Genomic DNA, 20,377 nt, shown 5'->3' with positions numbered 1-20,377 from the left:
GAAACACTGATGTGTGCGAGAGAGAGACACCCATGTCAGAGAGAGACATCAACTGGCTGCCTCCCCCACCCACCCGGACCAAGGCCAAGATGGAGCTTGCACCCAGGTGCGTGGACCTGATCAAACCCAGGACGCTCGGCCCACAGGCAGGCGCCCCACCCACGGAGCCAACCCAGCTGGGGCCTGTCTGCGTTTAAAGGAACCCAGACTCCCATTCCCCACCTCCAACCACGTGGCAGGATGTAAAGTCAGCCCCCACATATTTGGGAGAATGTTTTTGAAGTGGCATGTTGTTTGACTTCACCCTAGGCCCTTAGCATCTTGCATTTTCCTACTTTTGATGGTTTGCACCACCCGCCTCCGGGACCTGTGTAGCCAGCCATCAGCCCCAAGCGGCCCCTGAACTTCTCCCAGAGGCAAACTGCCCCCAGGAACTTCTCCCAGAGGCAAACTGCCCGCCAGGCAAGGGCTGGAAGGCTCAGACCCGCCTGGAGGGCAGCGCTGCACCTGCTGGCATTTCACACCCAGAACACGGAGACCAGCAACCCCGGGGCGGCTCCGGCTCCAGCGCTCCTGCACCATGCACAGCCGGGCTCCCAGCTCCGGGCTCCCTGGGACCCGCCAGCTGCACACCTTCCCAGGCTCCTACTCCAGGAGGCCGCTCAGGTGGTTGCCAGGCTGCTCCCTGAGGCACCTCAGCCTGGGGGCGGGGCTGGCAGGCCTGTCCTCCTATTGGCCTCTGGCGCCAGGCGCCCTGCCCCGGCCACCGCTGATTGGCTGGTCTTGGGCATTTGATGGGCGGGGGGCAGGACTGGCTGACTCCTACAGCTCTATCTGCTACCTCGAGGAAGACAGGTAGGACAGTGGGCCCGGGCCTTGGCAGCATCCCCGCCTTGGTCCCTCCCCAAAGGTGGGCGACGTCCCCCCCAACACGGATCGCCCTCCCGTGGTCCCTGGGCTCCCAGTCAGGGTCTGCCTCAACTGCAGGCACAGCGCTCCCTGCGCGGTGTCCCTCCCGCAGCCACACCCGGCCACACCTGGGTTCGGCCTGCCCACCCACAGGCAGGCAGCTCTGTGCGGAGCCTGGCCCGTGAGTCCTGGGCCGTGGGCCGCGGGAGTGTAACCTGCCCCAGGCCCACTGAGCCCGCCCTCCTCTCCCCCCCCCCCCTCACCGCACCCTCAGGCAGGGAGCTGCCCGAAGGACGCCGTCCTTCTGACCCTGCGCTGAGGCCAGAACCCAGTCACCCTGGACTTCTCTTCCCGCTTCCCCTGCCTTGTTCTGCGTCCCCTGGTCTCCCTTTGCTTGCCAGTGGCCGCGTGTTCCCGCCAAGCCTTGGAGACCACACAGGCAGAGGTTGCTGACTAACTTTCACTGCCATTCCCTACCAGTTCCTACTCCTCTCCTTTGCCCCTGAGCAGACCCAAAAGAGACTGGCACCATGTGATCACCTTTGGACTCAGGTCCATCAAGTAGGTCAGGCTCTGCTATTGACCATGATGCTGGCTGCAGCCAGTGATAGCCTTTGAGCAATGAAATGTGGGAGTTGATCCTGTCACCTTAACAGAAGAGTCTGGAACTAGTGAGACAGGCCGACCTCTCTGTCCATCTCTAATAACACCCAGCAGGAACCTACACGTTGGCTGTTTCTTTATCCTGATTCTAGCAAAACCAGGGTGTTCATGTGCTTTGAACAAGAAAGATACCTTCTTTACTCTAAGCAACTAAAGCTTTGGGGCTGTTCATTACCCACAATAACATCTAGTCTGTCCTAATGTAAATGCACTTCCGATTCTACCCTCTATGAGGCAGTAGAGCCTAAAATTAGAAGCCAGAGGAAGGTGGTTAGAGACACATGGGTTTGACTTCCAGCCCTACCTTTGTTAACTCTACAAACAAGCAATTAATTTTGAGACTCTGAGCCTGGATTCCCTCCCCATCAAATAGATTGTGAAACCATCTTAGATTGCAAAGAGGATTAAATGAAATAATAATGCAAGTAAAGTGTTGAATCCAGGCTTGGCACCTGTAGTAAACATTCAATAACTCTTAGCTCCTTTACATCACAATGTGTACTGACTACAGACATGCCAACAATATAGAAAATGTCAATGTGTTGGTCTATATATCCTTTCATATTTTTTATACCAGTACAATAGGACTATATATATTCTCTCATAGCCTGAATAATGTAATGTTTTGATGATAACGAGAGAGAGAGAGAGAGAGAGAGAGAGAGAGAGAGAGAGAGAGAGAGCCAAGCTCAAATGGTTCAGTTTGTTAAGCATATTTCCTGCACAGAAAGATTGCTGGTTCAGTTATTATTTGAGGGCACTTGCTGTGGTAATGGGCTGTAGTCCATTAGGGGGTCATGTAGAAGCAAGCCATTCTATGTTTCTATCCTTCTCTCTGTAAAAGTCAATTAAAATACCTTTACAAATATTTTTCCATTTTGATTTGTAGTCTTAAGGAATAATTGAAATAATACTTTTCACCTGAGGGAGAATTTTAAGAGTCACGGAATCTGAAATAATATTTCCAAACAGGGGTTCAGTTTTGTAAACAACACTCCCTAGACACTTGTGACGATCCCCTAAAACCTAAAGTTGTTAGTTCCCAATATCACTTGGATACCCCAGAACAATATTTGAAATGGTCAGAGAGTGATTGGGATCCTAGAGCCACATGCAAGGCTATATTGCTACATTACCCAAAGGGCCATGCGCTAAGGAGGGCTGGGTTTAGTCAATGAAGCCCAGGAGAGGCGCATTATTCCTGTGCTCATTGGATTGAGTTTGAGTTCCAGAGTCTCTCTTAGTGGTGAATTTTACCTTTGCAGTGTGCTCACAGAATCAGAGGCTCCAGTGCAGGTGCAGGAGGCATCAGAGGCAGTGTCCCAGCAGTGCAGTTGTCTGTCTGTGGCTGGTTGAGTCACAACAGGCCGTGACTGAGTTCTTTGTGCCTCTAAACTATTTTCTGCTTCCAGAGTTCAACTCGGCCTCACCTCATTCACCCTTCAGCCTCTGGTGCGGGGCCTTGTCCAGTCCTGCAATCCAGGTCTCAGCGCCAGAACAGTGAGTTGCTTGAGAGTTTCACATGGTGTGATTGGGTGGGACAAGGTAACAGACTGAAAAGCCACCGTGTAAGCCATGGTGGTGTGACTGAGGAGGAAGTATGGAGGAAATTCCTGTCTGTCTTATACCTAAAGGCAGCAAAGAAGGTGAAGCAAAGTTTTGTGTGAGGAGATTTACTTTCATTTGGAGGAAGCTGCTGCCATTAATGGCTGTGATCCAAAGAGGGGCATGGTGGGAGTTAGGTTTATAACTTTGTCTCAAAATTTCTCAGAGGAAGAACATGCCAGAAGAGAGAAGATAGCAGTTAGGGACATGATGGAGAAGTCCTGGGAAAGTCTTGATGTAAAGCAGTCATCAAGGGGTCTGGGCAAGGACCCTGAGCAGCCTGAGACTGTGGGTCCTGGTGGTGGTTTCCAAGCTTTCAACAGACCTTTACTTTCACCAGATTTCTGCACATGCAGAATCAGTTAAGGGGACTGGGTTGTAGAGCTTATTTCATGGCCTCCTAGTCTTATGGCATTTGAGATAGTTGTGTCCTGGGAATGTCAGGCCAATCTTCTATGTTTTTGACCTGGGGACCTAAAGGAGCACCAAGCCCAGAATTCTAAGTCCAGGACTATGGTCACATGACTGGTCCCTGTTTTTGGCAACCAGTGAAATGGGATGTGAGAAGATTTTCCAGTCATGGGTTCCTATATGGGTAAAGGCTTGGTGTGAAGACTGAGCTCATCCAGGAACCCTTAGGTGTCTGCCCCATTTTCCTTCTTTTAATTTGTAACTGGAAACACTGGGACAGGAGTCAGATCTTGAGTAGCTTAGTGACAACGCGGATGTCTGTTCTGTAGGTGATGGGAGCAATCAGAGTTTTGGAGCAATGGAGATAGGGTATGCTGAACCATATAGACGGGATGGAGGTGGTAGAAAGAGTAGGATGGATGCTGCTATAATGGTCTTGGTTAGTGTCATAGTAATTCACCCTGAGGGTGGCTGTGGACGTGAAATAAGCTTTGGATTCTGCATTGGTGTTTTAGGTGTGGCCACCAGGATTTTCTAATTTGAAGGTGGAAAGAGAGGTAAGAGTGAAGGAAAATTTAAAAGATTGCATTTGGCAACTGGAGGTATGGAAGAGCCACCAGATGAAATCCAGATATTTAATGTTCACTGGGAATACCAAAACTTTATTTCAGGGAGAAGTTCATGAGCGAGTGGAACTCTGAGGCAGAGTTCAGGATCAAAACTTCTTTAAAATGTAGGTGGAGTGTATGAACTAAGGAAGTGTTATAGATCATCTTTTCTTTATCTTTTTAATTGGAAACCTAAGAGCAATGAAACAGGATGAGACTGCAGCTGTTACATATTTACTTGTTCAACATATAACAGGATATTGTTGTGAGTTTGAGCCTGGGTTGTTTTCCTCATTCTGGTTGAGTTCCTTAGGGCATGAGTGGTCATTGGTGAGACCCACTGGGCATGGGGTAGATGGGTATACACTTAAGGACGTGAGTGATGAAGTCTGTGACTTGTGAAGGGAGGTCAGGTGCAGGGATAGTGGAGGTGGCATGAAGATATGTGTTTCTCAATAGGTGAGGCTGAAAGAAAACACCATGAGGGAGAGACGCCTTCATTGCAGGACTGAAGGCTGCCTCAAGGAGTTTGGACTCTCAGAGTTTGTGTAGAACTTATTTCTGTTTGAATTTGTAAAGCGGTGTTTATACCACAGATGCTGTCTAATGAGTAGGAAGTGAAGGAGATGATTTTGCAGACTGTGGGAGTACAGGTGTGAGACAGGTGTGGGAGAAAGAATGATATGCCCTTGGAGAGGGGATGTGCATTCAAGGCTGCAGAGACATGACATTTAAATAAGAGGGAATGAAGATTGAGTCCATTACCTGCTGATACTACAGAGTGGTGAATTTAAAGTTTAGTTCCTGAGGAGGATCCAAGATGGCTGCTCGGGTATACACCTAGCCGCAGCAGCTCACAACAATTTCAAGGGAATACAACTAAAATGTAGAGTGGACATTGCCCAGAGCTACAGGTAGTCGACTGACTGAAAACTCTACAATAGGAAGGAGGGAGAAAACCAGAAGGAAAATCAGAGGAGCTGAAAAAAAGCCTAAGGTACGGAGACATGCTGCGCGCTCGCACGCACGCGCGCGCGGAGAGGTCGCAGCCGGAGAGGAGGAGAGGGCTGGGTGCTGCCTGGCGTTCCCTAGCAGGAAGGAAATAGAACCCCCAGCCTGGGCTGAACCCCCGAACCGGCAGCGCTGAGCCCCAAGTTATGTGCCAGACCCTGGGGACCCAGGCTCTGGCAGGGGGAGACAATCCCGGGGGACGGCGAAATGCGGGGGCCCCCCGGAGTCGCGCGCACATGGCGCGCAGAGGACTGAATGTTGACTCTGATGCTGGATTACCCTAGCCGGAAGAAACAAAGCCTCCGGCGGCAGCTCTGAGCCTCAGTCCAGACCGCCCAGAACTCCAGGTCTGGGCCAGTCCCTGGGGACCCAGGCTCGGGCAGGGGGAGACGGAGCTGTGAGGTGGAGTCCTGGGAGCGCGGCGAAAGGCCGAGCCCCCGGAGTCGCGCACACTGTGCGCAGAGGACAGTCTGTTGACTCTGATCCTGGACTCCCCTAGTGGGAGGGAGAAAGAAAGCTCCAGACTGGAGGAACGCCACGAGGTGCAGGAGCCCCTGCCGGACACCGGCCAGCCGGGCGCCAGCAAGGAGCCAGGCGACGGGGCCCCCAGTGGGGGGGGTGCCCCTGAGCCTTCGACTGCTGAGCGCTGGCAACGGAGCCAAGGACGGGGGCTGCTTCCTGGGCGGCGCCGATCCCGGCAACAGGCTGGAGCAGCGTGGGAGCCCGCGGAGAACAAAGGGGTGCCACAGGCCAACCTGCTGAGCTCCCAGGACAAGGAGGAAGAAACCAAAGAAGTTCTCAATGTGAAGAAATCAAGTGAGAGCAAATGATAGTAAAATTACTTAAGAAAGAATACAAAGAAGATCTTGAAAAATCAAAGACTAAGTCAGAACTCAACGCACCAGCCAACATTGCAACATAAATGCATTTTGTTTTGTTTTTTAAAAAAGAAAAAAAAAAGAGAAAAAAGGGACAGAATGTTGGAACAGCGGCTACCAGGCCTAGAGTGGCCAGGCACAAGGCAGTGGCAGCTGGGCCCGGAGCAGCAGTGGCCAGGCCCCAGAGCAGCAGCAGCCAGAACAAGAGCATCAATGGCCAGCACTGGAGCAGCCAGACCTGGGGCAGTGGCAGCCAGGCCTGAGGCAGAGGCGGCCAAGCCCAGGGTGGCCAGTCCAGGAACACCCAGACACGGAGTGGCTGGGCCCGGAGAAGCCCGGTCCAGAGCAGCCGGGTTGGGAGCAGCCAGGCCCAGAACAGCAGTAGCCAAGCACGGAGCATCCAGGCTGGGAGCGGCCAGGCTCGGAGCAGCCGGGTCGGGTGCGGCCAGGCCCGGAGCAGCGGCGGCCAGGCTGGGAGCGGCCAGGCCCGGAGCAGCCGGGTCTGGTGCGGCCAGGCCAGGAGCAGCGGCTGCCAGGCTGGGAGCGGCCAGGCCCGGAGCAGCGGCTGCCAGGCTGGGAGCGGCCAGGCCCGGAGCAGCCGGGTCTGGTGCGGCCAGGCCCGGAGCAGTGGCTGCCAGGCTGGGAGTGGCCAGGTCTGGAGAAGCGGCTGCCAGGCTGGGAGCGGCCAGGCCCGGAGCAGCCGGGTCTTGTGCGGCCAGGCCCGGAGCAGCGGCTGCCAGGCTGGGAGCGGCCAGGCCCGGAGCAGCGGCTGCCAGGCTGGGAGCGGCCAGGCCCGGAGCAGCCGGGTCTGGTGCGGCCAGGCCCGGAGCAGCGGCTGCCAGGCTGGGAGCGGCCAGGCCCGGAGCAGCCGGGTCTGGTGCGGCCAGGCCAGGAGCAGCGGCTGCCAGGCTGGGAGCAGCCAGGCCCGGAGCAGCAGCTGCCAGGCTGGGAGCGGCCAGGCCCGGAGCAGCCGGGTCTGGTGCGGCCAGGCCCGGAGCAGCGGCTGCCAGGCTGGGAGCGGCCAGGCCCGGAGCAGCGGCTGCCAGGCTGGGAGCGGCCAGGCCCGGAGCAGCCGGGTCTGGTGCGGCCAGGCCCGGAGCAGCGGCTGCCAGGCTGGGAGCGGCCAGGCCCGGAGCAGCCGGGTCTGGTGCGGCCAGGCCAGGAGCAGCGGCTGCCAGGCTGGGAGCAGCCAGGCCCGGAGCAGCAGCTGCCAGGCTGGGAGCGGCCAGGCCCGGAGCAGCCGGGTCTGGTGCGGCCAGGCCCGGAGCAGCAGCTGCCAGGCTGGGAGCGGCCAGGCCTGAAGCAGCCAGGTCTGGTGCGGCCAGGCCAGGAGCAGCGGCTGCCAGGCTGGGAGCGGCCAGGCCCGGAGCAGCAGCTGCCAGGCTGGGAGCGGCCAGGCCCGGAGCAGCCGGGTCTGGTGCGGCCAGGCCAGGAGCAGTGGCTGCCAGGCTGGGAGCAGCCAGGCCCGGAGCAGCGGCTGACAGGCTGGGAGCAGCCAGGCCCGGAGCAGCCGGGACCGGAGCAACCGGTCCCAGAGCAGCCGGGTCGGGTGCGGCCAGGCCTGTAGCAGCAACAGCCAAGTCCAGAGCAACTAGGTTGGGAGCGGCAGTGACCAGACCCGGAGCAGCTGGTTGTGGAATGAACCAGAGCAACAGAGGCCAGGCCCGGAGCAGCCAGGCCCGAAACAGCTCGCTCCTCGCCTGTACCTGCCCACGGCTGCCTCTCAGACATGGCTGGAAACTTTTGTGGGAACTTGAGGGTCTGCTGAATCAAGTGATGAAGGCTTAGATCTGGATGTGTTGAGTTAGTATAGCGCTGGGGTGTTGATCTGTGAGTGCCTTGGGTGGGGCTTGGATGAGGCTGGTTTACCTATTTGAAAATGTCTTTTGTGTGAAGTGTATCATTGGGCATGTGGAGGTATTATTGATATGAGAAAATGCTAAGCAACAGATTTACTATCTGAAAAGGGATTTACTATCGGGGAAAGGGAGGGAGGAAGAGACTGAACATAAACTGTGCACCTATGGATGAGGACAATGGGGGATGGGGAGGGGGCAGAGGGTGGGGTGGGAACCTGCTGGAGGGGGGAAGAAATGAGGAACTTTTGTAATAATATGAACAATAAAGATTGATTTAAAAAAAATAATAAAGTTTAGTCCCTGAAAAAAGAGTGCATTGTAGTGGTACGTCCTTTGTTGAAAGCTTAGGTGAAATATGTGTGCTCACCGGCCTCTTGTTGAGGGCTGTTACAGTGATCAATAGGAGTGAGAAAGCATACATCACCTTCCTTTGGGCTTGAAAAACTCCACTGGCTTTGGAAGGCAGAATGGTAAGGGAAATATATTACAGAGGAGGTGGATTAAACTTTTTAGAAATGATTGGAAAGTAAACTTAGCTCATCACGTCATCCTTGTGTTACATTTGACGTTGGGCCTCTGGGAATGAAGCTGTGTGAGAGAAGTTTGGTTCCATGATTATGACCAAGAGGCAGTGCGAAATAATGGCTTCAGCACCCTGAGATTGCGTTCAAATGATTGAAGTGAGATGCCTCCATTATTGGGGTCTTAAAATAGGAATTCAGCGGACAATAGATCATTGCCTGATAAGCATCCTGTCAAATCCTCACACTCTCATTATGGACACCATCTCTCCCTACCCTGTGTTCATGCCCCCCGCTGTATTGAAAAGGGGAAGTGTGGCCTGCATGTGAGTCTCAGAGCACACGTATTCTCTGTATGATCATCTACCCTCATTGTTGTGGGAAGACACAGAATCAGCAGGAATATAAGGAAAGAGGGACTTTGATGGCACCAATCCTTGGGTCCTTTTCTTATGTGGGGAGTTGAGGGAGCAGATGGATGTTGGGGAGGAAGAACATTAAATCCTAACAGAGAAACTGATCATTGACTGAACTGTATTCATTATGACAGGTATGAACTTTGAGGACGTGGCCATCACCTTCTCTCAAGAGGAGTGGGAGCTCCTTGATGAGGCTCAGCGACTGCTATACCGCAAGATGATGCTGGAAGTTTTTGCACTTGTCTCATCTATAGGTAATACCTTCATAGTTCTCCTAGTGTCCTGAGGTGACGTCCTCTCTCTTTATTCTCCAAATGTAAGCTTTCTCTCTCCCAGACCTAGACCATGAGCTCTTCTATTTTATCCCATTATCCTGTCAAATGTGCTGTGGCCAAGAGTGCTGAGTCATTTGGAAAAACCTGAGCAAAGGACTCCATTAAAATCCCTCACACCCATAGCGTCAAATAGTACAGGAAGTGTCTGGGAGTCAGGATTGTTCCAAACAGCTTAATGGGACCAGACTTATACTTTGTCTATTTGGGAGGTGTGTATGACTTATCCATGGCTTACACTTCACCATTAGTTCAGTAAAAGGTTCTTTGTGACTGACAATGCCAGGTTATGATCTTTACTTGCATGAACCATGGGTGGTTCTTGAAAGACCTCTTTCCATTGTTTGTAATGTTATGTTCCCTGAATACTATTGAATGCTGTGTTTCTCTAGGCTGGTGCTGCCTTCTCACCTCTATTGTCTTTCAATCAAACTCAGAATATCTGTGTTTCATGAGCTTGTTCAAGGGAAGGTACAAGGGCAACATAGGTGTTTTCACAGTATGAACATGCAGGATGATTTAAAAGCGTGCCTCTTTTATTGCAACTCATGGGAAATATGACATACAAGTGGTGTTTTGATCCTACCAGAAACCTGCTCTTATCTTACAGAATTTAGGTTGATGTGCCCATGTCAACACCTGATTTATCCATTTTCCTTGCAATGATTGACATTTCTCTGATTTATCTTTTAGTGTATGACTTCCTGGTTTCTGGCTACCTTCAACTTTTTACCCTTTTCCTACCACCCATTGATCTGAACTACTCTATCTGCAGTATTTTCAAATAATGACTCGCATATTTGTAATGAAATGCACATAGGCGCCTCACTAGACCTTGACACAAGCTTTTTGTTTCTTAAATTTTACTTGGAATAAGATAAGCAGCATTCTTCACAGCTTGCCCATGTCACCAGGAGACAAGTCCTGTTGAACACTGTTAGCAGAAGAATGAGCAGATGATCCATGTGTTGCTTGCCATATTTATTTCAAATTTTGTTTGAGATCTTTCGTGTATGGTGTTCTTCAGTGGCACAGAGGATCACAACATCATCTTATCAATCCTTCCTACAGATATGTTACTGTCAGACAATTGCATGTAACCAATGTTTATGTGTGATGCACTTTCATAAAGAAACTACTGCATGTAGTCACAGTCAACATTTATTTCATCACCATTTTCTGTTTTCAGGTTGTGGGCATAAAAGGAATGATGTGGAGGCCTGTTCTGAGCAGAGTGAATGTGTACAGGGGGGAGTCACAGGAGACTGCTTCTAAGACAGCTTCAGCAACCCAGGGGACCCTTCTATGTGGGAGGTGTTTCTCTGTGTTAAAAGATAGTCTGCACCTGACTGAGTCACAAGCAGCAGATTTGGAACAGAAAGCAATCTTCAGTGCTGCATGTGTGAGAGACTTCTGTTTCAGTGACAACCCTCACCAGCAACACAGAGCTGCCAGTGGAGTGCAACCATGGAAGGAAGCTGTGAACCAGGCCTCATTTATGACCAGGTGCAGCTTCTATTCATCAGGGGTGTCTTCAAACAGAATGGAAGTTAGGAGGAACTTCCCAGAGATCTCAGAGCTTCTTCAGGCCCAGGCCACTGTCAACACTGAGGAGCCACACAATCATGAGATTTCAGAGTCATTTCCTGATAGAAAAAGGCATCATCCATGTGATGAATGTGAAATAGCTGCCTTCCACAAACAGAACCTTGTTCAACATCAGGGTGTCTGCTCTGGAGTAGTAAATTATGAGTGTTATATTTGTAGGAAAGTTTTCACATGTATCTCAAATCTCAATAGACATAAGAGAGTTCACACTGGAGAAAATTCCTATGAGTGTAGTGATTGTGGGAAGTGCTTCAGTAAAAGGTGTAATCTCATTGAACACCTCAGAATTCACACTGGTGCGAGACCATATGAGTGCAGTGATTGTGGGAAGACATTTAGGAAAAGTTCCCATCTCACACGGCACCAGAGAGTTCACACTGGAGAAAAGCCTTATGAGTGTAGTGTTTGTGGGAAGTCATTCAGGCAGCTCTCCAATCTCAGAGCACACCAGAGAGTTCACACTGGAGAAAAGCCATATGAGTGTAGTGATTGTGGGAAATCGTTTGGTCACATATCTTCTTTCACAATGCATAAGCGAATTCACACAGGAGAAAAGCCATATGAGTGTAGTGATTGTGGAAAGTCATTCAGGCAAATCTGCACTCTCAGAAAACACCTGAGAATTCACACTGGAGAAAAGCCATATGAGTGTAGTAAATGTGGGAAAGCATTTAGGCAAAAATCTGCTTTCACAAGGCATCAGAGAATTCACACGGGAGAATAACCATATGAGTGTAGAGATTGAGGAAAGTCATTCAGTCACACCTGAACTCTCAGAGAGCACAACTGAAGTCAATTTATATGATGTACTTACACTCAATCTGCATTGCTAACATTCATAGTCACTCTAATTTAAGTCTAAGCATTCATTAGTACATTAAATGACATGCAGGTTTGTTGTATTTGACAATTTCCTGGTGTAAATACTATCGTTATGGTACTTTTTAAACTGTCAAATGATTGCATTGAACACGCACCTGGTTAGATATTTCAGTAGCACATCATTGTATTTTATTTCATAGTTATGGGAGACACTGCAGTTAAACAAGATGAAAAGTGCCTCTTCTAGATATAAGTCTAAATGATTCCAGGTCATGTGGCCTGTTAGGTCTTTGAGGACAGTCTGAGGACCTCCATCAGTATTTCCTATAGCTGGAGTCACTAATGAAAATAATAATCTCATGGGTTTGTGGATTCCCTTGTATCCTCTGTTTAGGTCACCTTAAGGTCATTGCTCAACAGGTTGGAACGCAACGATAGAGGATTGATAAACCTGTAATAATCCCCAGGATGTGTCTTTTGTAACCAGTCATTATTCCCGCTGATTCTAAAAGCAAAAGTCTTCACTGTTTGGCAACATTCGCTGACACTGAGGCAAGGTTGGTCTTCCCAAGAAATGAGAACTGACATGCATCAGGGAGCACCTTTCTAATGGGTTCTATTTGGTGAGCTCTGACATGGAGAGAAAGCTGAGAAACTGTCACATGTGACATACACTCACCTCTAACTCATACACAGGTTGGTGCTATAATAAGCTCACAGTTGTAAATTCAGATTGTATTTTGAAAGATATTTTAGAAAATGATTTTATTCTTTTTTCGGGTGGGAGAGAGAAAGAGGCTGGAATAAAGATAAACATAGATAGGCTGTCTCCCTCTCACCCCCTACTAGGGATACATTGGGGCATGTGCACTGACGTTGAATCAAGCCAGAGAGCTTTCTCTGAGGTCACTGCCTGGGCCAGAGCTTGTTCCTGTATTATTATTATTATTACCAATTATTGTATTATTTTCCATACCAACAACTCTAAACCCTCTTTTGCCACATCCTGTATTTTCCTACTGCCCTCTTGTAATCTCTCTTTCTGCCTTTCATGGCCCAACATGCACTCATGGATTTTTCCATTCTTTGCAATAGAATAGTTCATACCATTCATAATTTTATTGGCACTATTTGATGTGTACTTTTAAACAAATGCTGGTTTCCTCCAAGCTACACATTGATTTTGAGATTTAATACAAATGCTTATGTGAAGAGTGGTTGCTTTTTATTGCTGAGTAGTACTGGATACTGTGAATAACTCCTTTATCTGTTGATCTCTGTTGTTTGTTATTTGCAGGTTTTAGTTATTATAAATAAATCTTTTGGTAATATTTTCATTCAATCCTATATGTAGACATAGGTTTCACTTATCAAACCATTGAGAGGGTGAATGTCTTACATTTAAGATATGCAGAACTGTGAGCCAAAATGGTCATTCCCTTTGCCTTACCTCTAACCCATATTATATAAAAATTCCAATTTTTCTGTTACCCTGTAAGGACATACAATGTTTAACCTTTTCAAATAGTAACCTTGGAAATGCATATAATGTTAAATTGCCTTTGTTTTAATTCCATCTATTGAGGAATTTTTAATGGTGAGCATTTGCTTTTATCTGCTTTGTTTAAATGTCTGCTGAGAATCTTTTGCAAATTGTTTAAATAAATATATTATTTTACCAAAGGAGGACTGTGCAGCATCTAAGACATATGATTAAATATCCAAACATCTTCAGTGACTCAAGTGACTCTTTGCCATATGGAACCATAGGTTTTGCAGCCTGAAAGGAAAACTGTTTCATTCAATGATGTGCACAACTGATGTCATCTTATACCATATACTTACATACTTAATCTGCATTGTTAACATTCGGAGCCACACTAATTTAAGTCTAATCAGTCATTACTATGTTAAATGGCATGTAGCTTTGTAGTATTTGTCAATTTCCTGGTGTAAACACTCTCATTATGGTTCATTTTAAACTGTCAAAATGAGTGCATTGAACTCAGACCTGATTATATATTTCTGAAGCACATCGTTGTATTTTATTTCCCACAAATGGATATAGAAGCAACAAACATGATTCAGAACATTCTTAATAACACAGTAAAATTATTGGGAAATATCAAGCTTTAAATTTGGGTTCAGTTCCGGCAAAAGCACATGCCTGGGTTGTGGCCACAAACCCCAGCAAAGGGCTTGCAGGAGGCAGCGGTTCAATGATTCTCTTCATTGACATTTATATCTCTCACCCCTCCCTTTCTCTATGAAAGTATGTGTTTGTGTGTGTGTGTTTGTGTGTGTGTTTGTGTGTGTGTTTGTGTGTGTATATATATATATATATATATATATATATATATATATATATATATATTTCAGAGAGTAATTTTTTAAAGAGAGCAAATCAGTATTACTAAGTATGTGTGGGGTCTCAACCATGCATGCTGTGGAAAACACATAAGAATGGCAGAAAATCTCTCTTTGTCCCATATCGAGTTATTTTGCATTGCAGACCAATGCCTTAAAACAAAGTCAGCATGACTTTGTGGTTCTAATTTGCAGTCTTGTTCCTCTCTTATTGGTTAGTTTAATGGTCTCCCAGAATAGGAGTCCCTTGTTGGGCCTGTGTGAACTATATTAATTATATTTCCTGATCACAGTAAGTATTACATAATTCTCAGCAATGTTTAGGGGCAACCCTCCCCATATTATAAAGGATCCATGTGCCATTAAGTATGAAATTTGATATGCTGCTGAAACTGGTTTGGCTCAGTGGATAGAGCGTCGGTCTGCCAACTGAAAGGTCCCAGGTTCGATTCCGGTCAAGGGCATGTACATTAGTTGTGGGCCCATCCCCAGTAGAGTGTCTGCAAGAGTCAGCTGGTCAATATTTCTCTCTCATCAATGTTTCTAACTCTCTTTCCCTCTCTCTTCCTCTCTGTAAAAAATCAATAAAATATATTTAAAAATAAAAATTTCATATGCTGGTGTCATTTGCTGTAAGACTCCGAGGTTTAAATGGAACCACCATTAATATAGAAACACTCTATCAGTAGAGAGTAGAATAGAATGCAGTAAATTAGAGGGGGAAAAATGCCTCTTCTAAACATTTTTTTACAAATGGTCGAAGATCTGTGGCTTATGTGCTGTTTGCTTATACACATTTTCAGGGCCTCCATAACTGTTTTCTGTAGCTGAAGTCATTGGCAGAGAAAATAAACACTAATTTTTTTAGTCCCTGACCCATCTAGGGTGGTTATCTCAAGGTTTCCTCAACTGGAAATACCTCAGAGCTTAGAAAGAATAATCCTACAATCAGTCCCAGGTTGTGTTTTTCTGTGATCTGTCAGTATTCCTGTGGATTCTGATGGTAATCACCTTCACTGATTGCCAATATTTGCTTCCCCTGAGCCAAGGCTTGTCCCCCAGGAAATTAGGAGAGAGATGCTATGGCCCAAATCGGGTTGTGATTTTTGTTTTCTAACAAGATAGAGATATCCACGTCTTTATTGGAAATGCTCCTCAAGGCTTTATTAAGTACTAGAAGCCCAGTGCATAAAAATTCATGCAATAGAGAGGGGGATCCTTCAGCCTGGCCTGCCCCCTCTCACACTTCAGGAGCCCTCAGGGACTGTAGTCGACCTTGTGATCAGTGAATGGTGATGCTCCATCACACCTCTGCTGCTGCCAGTGTCAACAGTGGAAGCCTCAGCTGTCCCTGGTTACCTGAGCCTCTGGCTGACTTGAGTGGCTGGACAACCACCGTCTCAGGCTTAGGCATCTTGGGCAGACCCTTGGGGACTGGGGACTGCGGGGACTGGGGGATTCCAGAGGCAGACATATGCCTTACTATGGGATAGGTCAGCTAAAAGGTAATAGAGGAAGGTCCCTGGGCTTCTCTGAGCATCACTCCTGGGCCTGCCATCACTGCTCATCTACTGAGTGTGCATAGTCTCCCCGTAACACTAGGGCCCGGAGGCAGAATGGGATCAGTGCTCTCTGCAGTGGGAATGGGGAAAATATGAAGGGACCTCATTCAGCACAAGTTTCTGCACAGAATGAACGGAAACCACAGGATCACCATGGCTGTGAATGTCAGCGTTTTTACAATCAGCCCCATCGGATGGAGGAATCACCTGGACAATGCACATGAGAAGGAGTCTTGGAGGCTGCGTAGTGACTGCTGTGAATATAAGAGAACATTGACGCTGAAATGCTTGCAGTCCAGTAACCTTCCCAGTCACCTCTCTTAATATGTGGACTTCACACCCACCACAGTGGGGGACCCAGGCAGCAGGGAGTTACCCAGGGTCACACTCAGAAGTGGGTTCTGATTTTTGTGCCAATGACATCTGACCAAACTCCGTTTATATTTTAAGTTCACTGCTATAAATCTTGGTTTTGGGAAGCTCCGGGACAAAGTCTAGGTGGATGAGACAAAGCCAACAAACAATCCTGATTAACATCCACTGCCATTCCCTACCAGTCCCTACCACTCACCTTTGCCCCTGAGCAGCCCCAAAAGAGGCTGGCACCGTGTGGTCGCCTTTAGACTGGGGTCCATCAAGTAGGTCATGTTCTACTATTGACCGTGATGTTGGCTGCAGGCAGTGATAGGCTTTGACCAATGAAATGTGGGAGTCGAGCCTGTCACCTTAACAGAAGAGTCTGGAACCAGGGAGATGGGCCGCCCTCGCTATCCATTTCTAACAGCACCCAGCAGGAACCTACATGTTGGCAGCTCCTTTATCCTGATTCCAGCAGAACTAGGGTGCTCCTGTGCTATAAACAGGAAAGATACCTTCTTTACTCTAAGCCACTAAAGCTTTGGGGTTGCTCATTACCCATAACAACATCTAGTCTGTCCAAATGGAAATGCATCTCCGATTCTACCCTCTAGGGGGCAGCAGAGCCTAAAATTAGTAGCTACAGCAATGTGATTAGAGACACATGGGTTTGTCTTCTAGCCCTGCCTTTATTAACTCTACAAACAAGCAATTAATTTTGACTCGGAGCCTGGATTCCATCCCCATCAAATATATTGTGAACCCATATCAAATTGCAAAGAGGATTAAATAAAATAATAATATATATAAAACATTGAATCCAGGCTTGGCACCTGTAGGAAACATTCAGTAACTCTTAGCTCCTTGACATGTCCATGTGTACTGACTACAGATATGCAGACAATATAGAAAATGTCAATGTGTTGGCCTACATATCCTGTCAAATTTCTTTTTTAAACCTGGATTAAATATATTCTCTCTTAGTTTGTCTTTTATCTTAACAATGATTTTTTTCATGTAAAAAAAAAAAGAGGTAAGCTGAAAAGGCTCAGTATATTAAGCATAGACCCATGCACAGAAAGACTGCTGGTTCAGTTCTTATTTGAGGGCACCTGCTGTGGTTATGGGCTGTAGTCCATTAGTGGGTCATGTCCAGGAAGCCACTGTATGTTTCTATCCATCTTCTTTCTATAAAAGCCAATTAAAATACCTTTATATATCTTTATCCATTTAGATTTGTAGTCTTAAGGAATAATTGAAATAATACTCTTCACCTGAGGGAGCTTTCTAAGAGTCAGGGAATCTGAAATAATGTTTCCAAACAGGAGTTCAATTTTGTAGACAACACTCCCTAGAATCCTGTGACGAACTCCTAAAACCTAATGTTGTCAGTTCCCAACATCACTTGGATGCCCCAGAACAATATTCCTAATGGTCAGTGAGTGATTAGGAGTTTAATGCCACATGCAAGGCTAGATTGCTGCAATACCCAGAGGGCCATGCGCTAAGAAGGGCTGGGTTTAGTCAATGAAGCCCAGGAGAGGCGCATTATCCCTGTGCTCATTGGTTTGAGTTTGACTTCCAGAGTCTTTCTCTTGGGTGGTAAATTTGATCTTTGCAGTGTGTGTTCACAAAATCAGAAGCTCCGGTGCTGGGTCACGAAGCAACAGAGGCAGTGTCCCGCAGTGCTGTTGTCTGTCTGTGGCTGGTTGAGTCACAACAGGCCGTGACTAAGTTCTTTGTGCCTCTAAACTACTTTCTGCTTCCAGAGTTCTACCGGGCCTCATCTCATTCACCCTCCAGCCTCAGGTGTGGGTGCCTGTTCCGGTTCTGCAGTCTAGGTCTCAGCGCCAGAACAGTGAGTTGCTTGAGGGTCCCATATGGTGTGATTGGGTGGGACAAGGTAACGGGCTGAAAAGCCACAGTTAAGGCAGTGGTGGTGTGACTGAGGAGGGAGGATGAGTGAAATCCCTGTCTGTCTTATACTTAAAGGCAGCAAAGATGATGAAGCACAGTTTTGTGTGAGGAGTTTTGCTTTCATTTGCAGGAACCTGTTGCCATTAATAGAAACTGACAATGTGTTGGCCTATATATCCTGTCAAATTTCCTTTTTAAACCAGTAGGATTACATATATTCTCTCCTAGCCTGCTTTTACTCTTAATAATGTAATATTTTCTGTAAAAAAAAAAAAAAAAAAAAAAAAAAAAAAAAAAAAAAAAAGAGCCAAGCTGAAATGGCTCGGTTTATTCAGCATAGTCCCATGCACAGAAAGATTGCTGGTTCAGTTCTTATTTGAGGGCACTTGCTGTGGTTATGGGCTGTAGCCCATTAGGGGGTCATGTAGGAGGAAGCCATTCTATGTTTCTATCATTTTTCTCTATGAAAAAGTCAATTAAAATATCTTTACATATATTTATCTATTTAGATTTGTAGTCTTAAGGAATAATTCACATAATAATTTTCACCTCAGGGAGCATTCTAAGAGTCACAGAATCTGAAATAATGTTTCCAAATAGGAGTTCAGTTTTGTATATAACACTCCCTAGAAACCTGTGACAATCTCAAAAAACCTAAAGTTCTCAATTCCCAATGTCACTTGGATGCCCCAGAACAATATTCTCAATGGTCAATGAGTGATTGGGATCCTAGAAACTCATGTAAGGCTAGATTGCTATATTACCCGAAGGGCCATGTGCTAAGGAGGGCTGGGCTTAGTCAATGACCCCCAGGAGAGGCTCATTATCACTGTGCTCATTGGTTTGAGTTTGACTTCCAGAGTCTTCTCTTGGTGGTGAATTTGACCTTTACAGTGTGCTCACAGAATCAGAGGATCCAGTGCTAGGTCACGAGACAACAGAGGTAGCGTCCCCGCAGTGCAGTTGTCTGTCTATGGCTGGTTGGGTCACAACAGGCTGTGATTGAGTTCTTTGTGCTTCTAAACTACTCTCTGCTTCCAGAGTTCAACCTGGCTTCACCTCATTTACCCTCCAACCTCTGGTGTGGGGGCCTGTCCAGTCCTGAAGTCCAGGTCTCAGCACCGGAACAGTGAGATGCTTGAGGGTGTCACGTGGTGTGATTGTGTGGGAGAAGGTGACAGGCCGTGGTGGTGTGACTGAGGAGGGAGGATTTGGGAAATCCTGGTCTGCCTTATACCTAAGGGCAGCAAAGAAGATGAAGCAAAGTTTTGTGTGAGGAATTTTGCTTTCATTTGCAGGAAGCTTCTGCCATTAATGGCTGGGATCCAAAGAGGGGCATGGTGGGAGTTAGGTTACTAACCTTTTCTCAAAACCTCTCAGAGCAAGAGCATACTAGAAGAGAGAAGACAGCAGTTAAGGACAGGATGGAGAAGTCCTGGGAAAGCCCTGATGGAATACAGGTATCACTGGGCCTGGGCTGGGCAAGGGCCCTGAGCAGCCTCAGACTCTGGGTCCTGGTGGTGGTTTCCAGGCTCTCAACAGATCTTTACTTTCACCAGATTCCTGGAGAGTCAGAACCACTTAAAGGGGCTGAGTTGCAGAGCTTATTTTAAAGCCTCAAATTATTGTGGCCTCTGAGATAGTTATGTCCTGGGAATATGTTCAGCCACTCTTCTAGGTCTCTGACCTGGGATCTTGATGGGACACTAAACCCAGAAATCTATGTTCCAGGACTAGGGTCATATAACTGGTCTTGGTTTTGGGCAACAAGTGGAATGGGATGTGGGAAGTTTTTCTGGGCATGGGTTGCTATAAGGGTCAAGGCTTGGAGTGATGTCTGAGCTCATTAAGGAACCCTAAGTTGTCCCCTCCCCCTTTTTTTCTTTTAATTAGGAACTGGAAACAATGGGAAAGGAGTCAGGTCTTTAATAGCTTTGTGACAACATGGAAGTCTGATCTGTAGGTGATGGGAGCAATCAGTGGTTTGGAGCAATGGAGGCAGGGTATATGACCCAGGTGTTATTAGACTCCTTGTGGCTGCAGCAGGCTGAACCATATAGATGGAATGGAGGCGGTAGAAAGACTAGGATGGATGCTGCTGTGACTGTCTTGGTGAGTGTCATAGTAATTGGCCATTGGGGTGCCTGTGGAGGTTAAATAAGCTTTGGATTCTGCATTGGTGTTTTACGTGTGGCCACCAGGATTTTCTAATTTGGAGGTGGAGAGATAGGTAAGAGTAAAAGCTTGCATTTGGCAACTGGTGGTATGGAAGGACTGTCAGCTAGGATGCAGATATTCACAGTAGAAACTAATGTTCACTCGGGATACCAAAACTTTTATATTTTACATGGTAGCGTTGTGATATTTCAGGGAGCAGTTCATGAGCAATTGGAACTCAGAGGCACAGTTTAAAGATGAAAACTTCTGTGAAATGGAGACACAGTGTAGGGACAAGGGAAATGTTGTAGATCATCTTTTTCTTTGTCTTTTTAATCGGAAAGTGAAAAGCAATCAAACAAGATGAGACA

The sequence above is a fragment of the Pipistrellus hanaki genome (genome assembly GCF_964339955.1).
Source record: "Pipistrellus hanaki genome assembly, chromosome: 21".
Classification (NCBI taxonomy): Eukaryota; Metazoa; Chordata; class Mammalia; order Chiroptera; family Vespertilionidae; genus Pipistrellus; species Pipistrellus hanaki.
Note: the sequence above shows the minus strand (reverse complement) of the source record.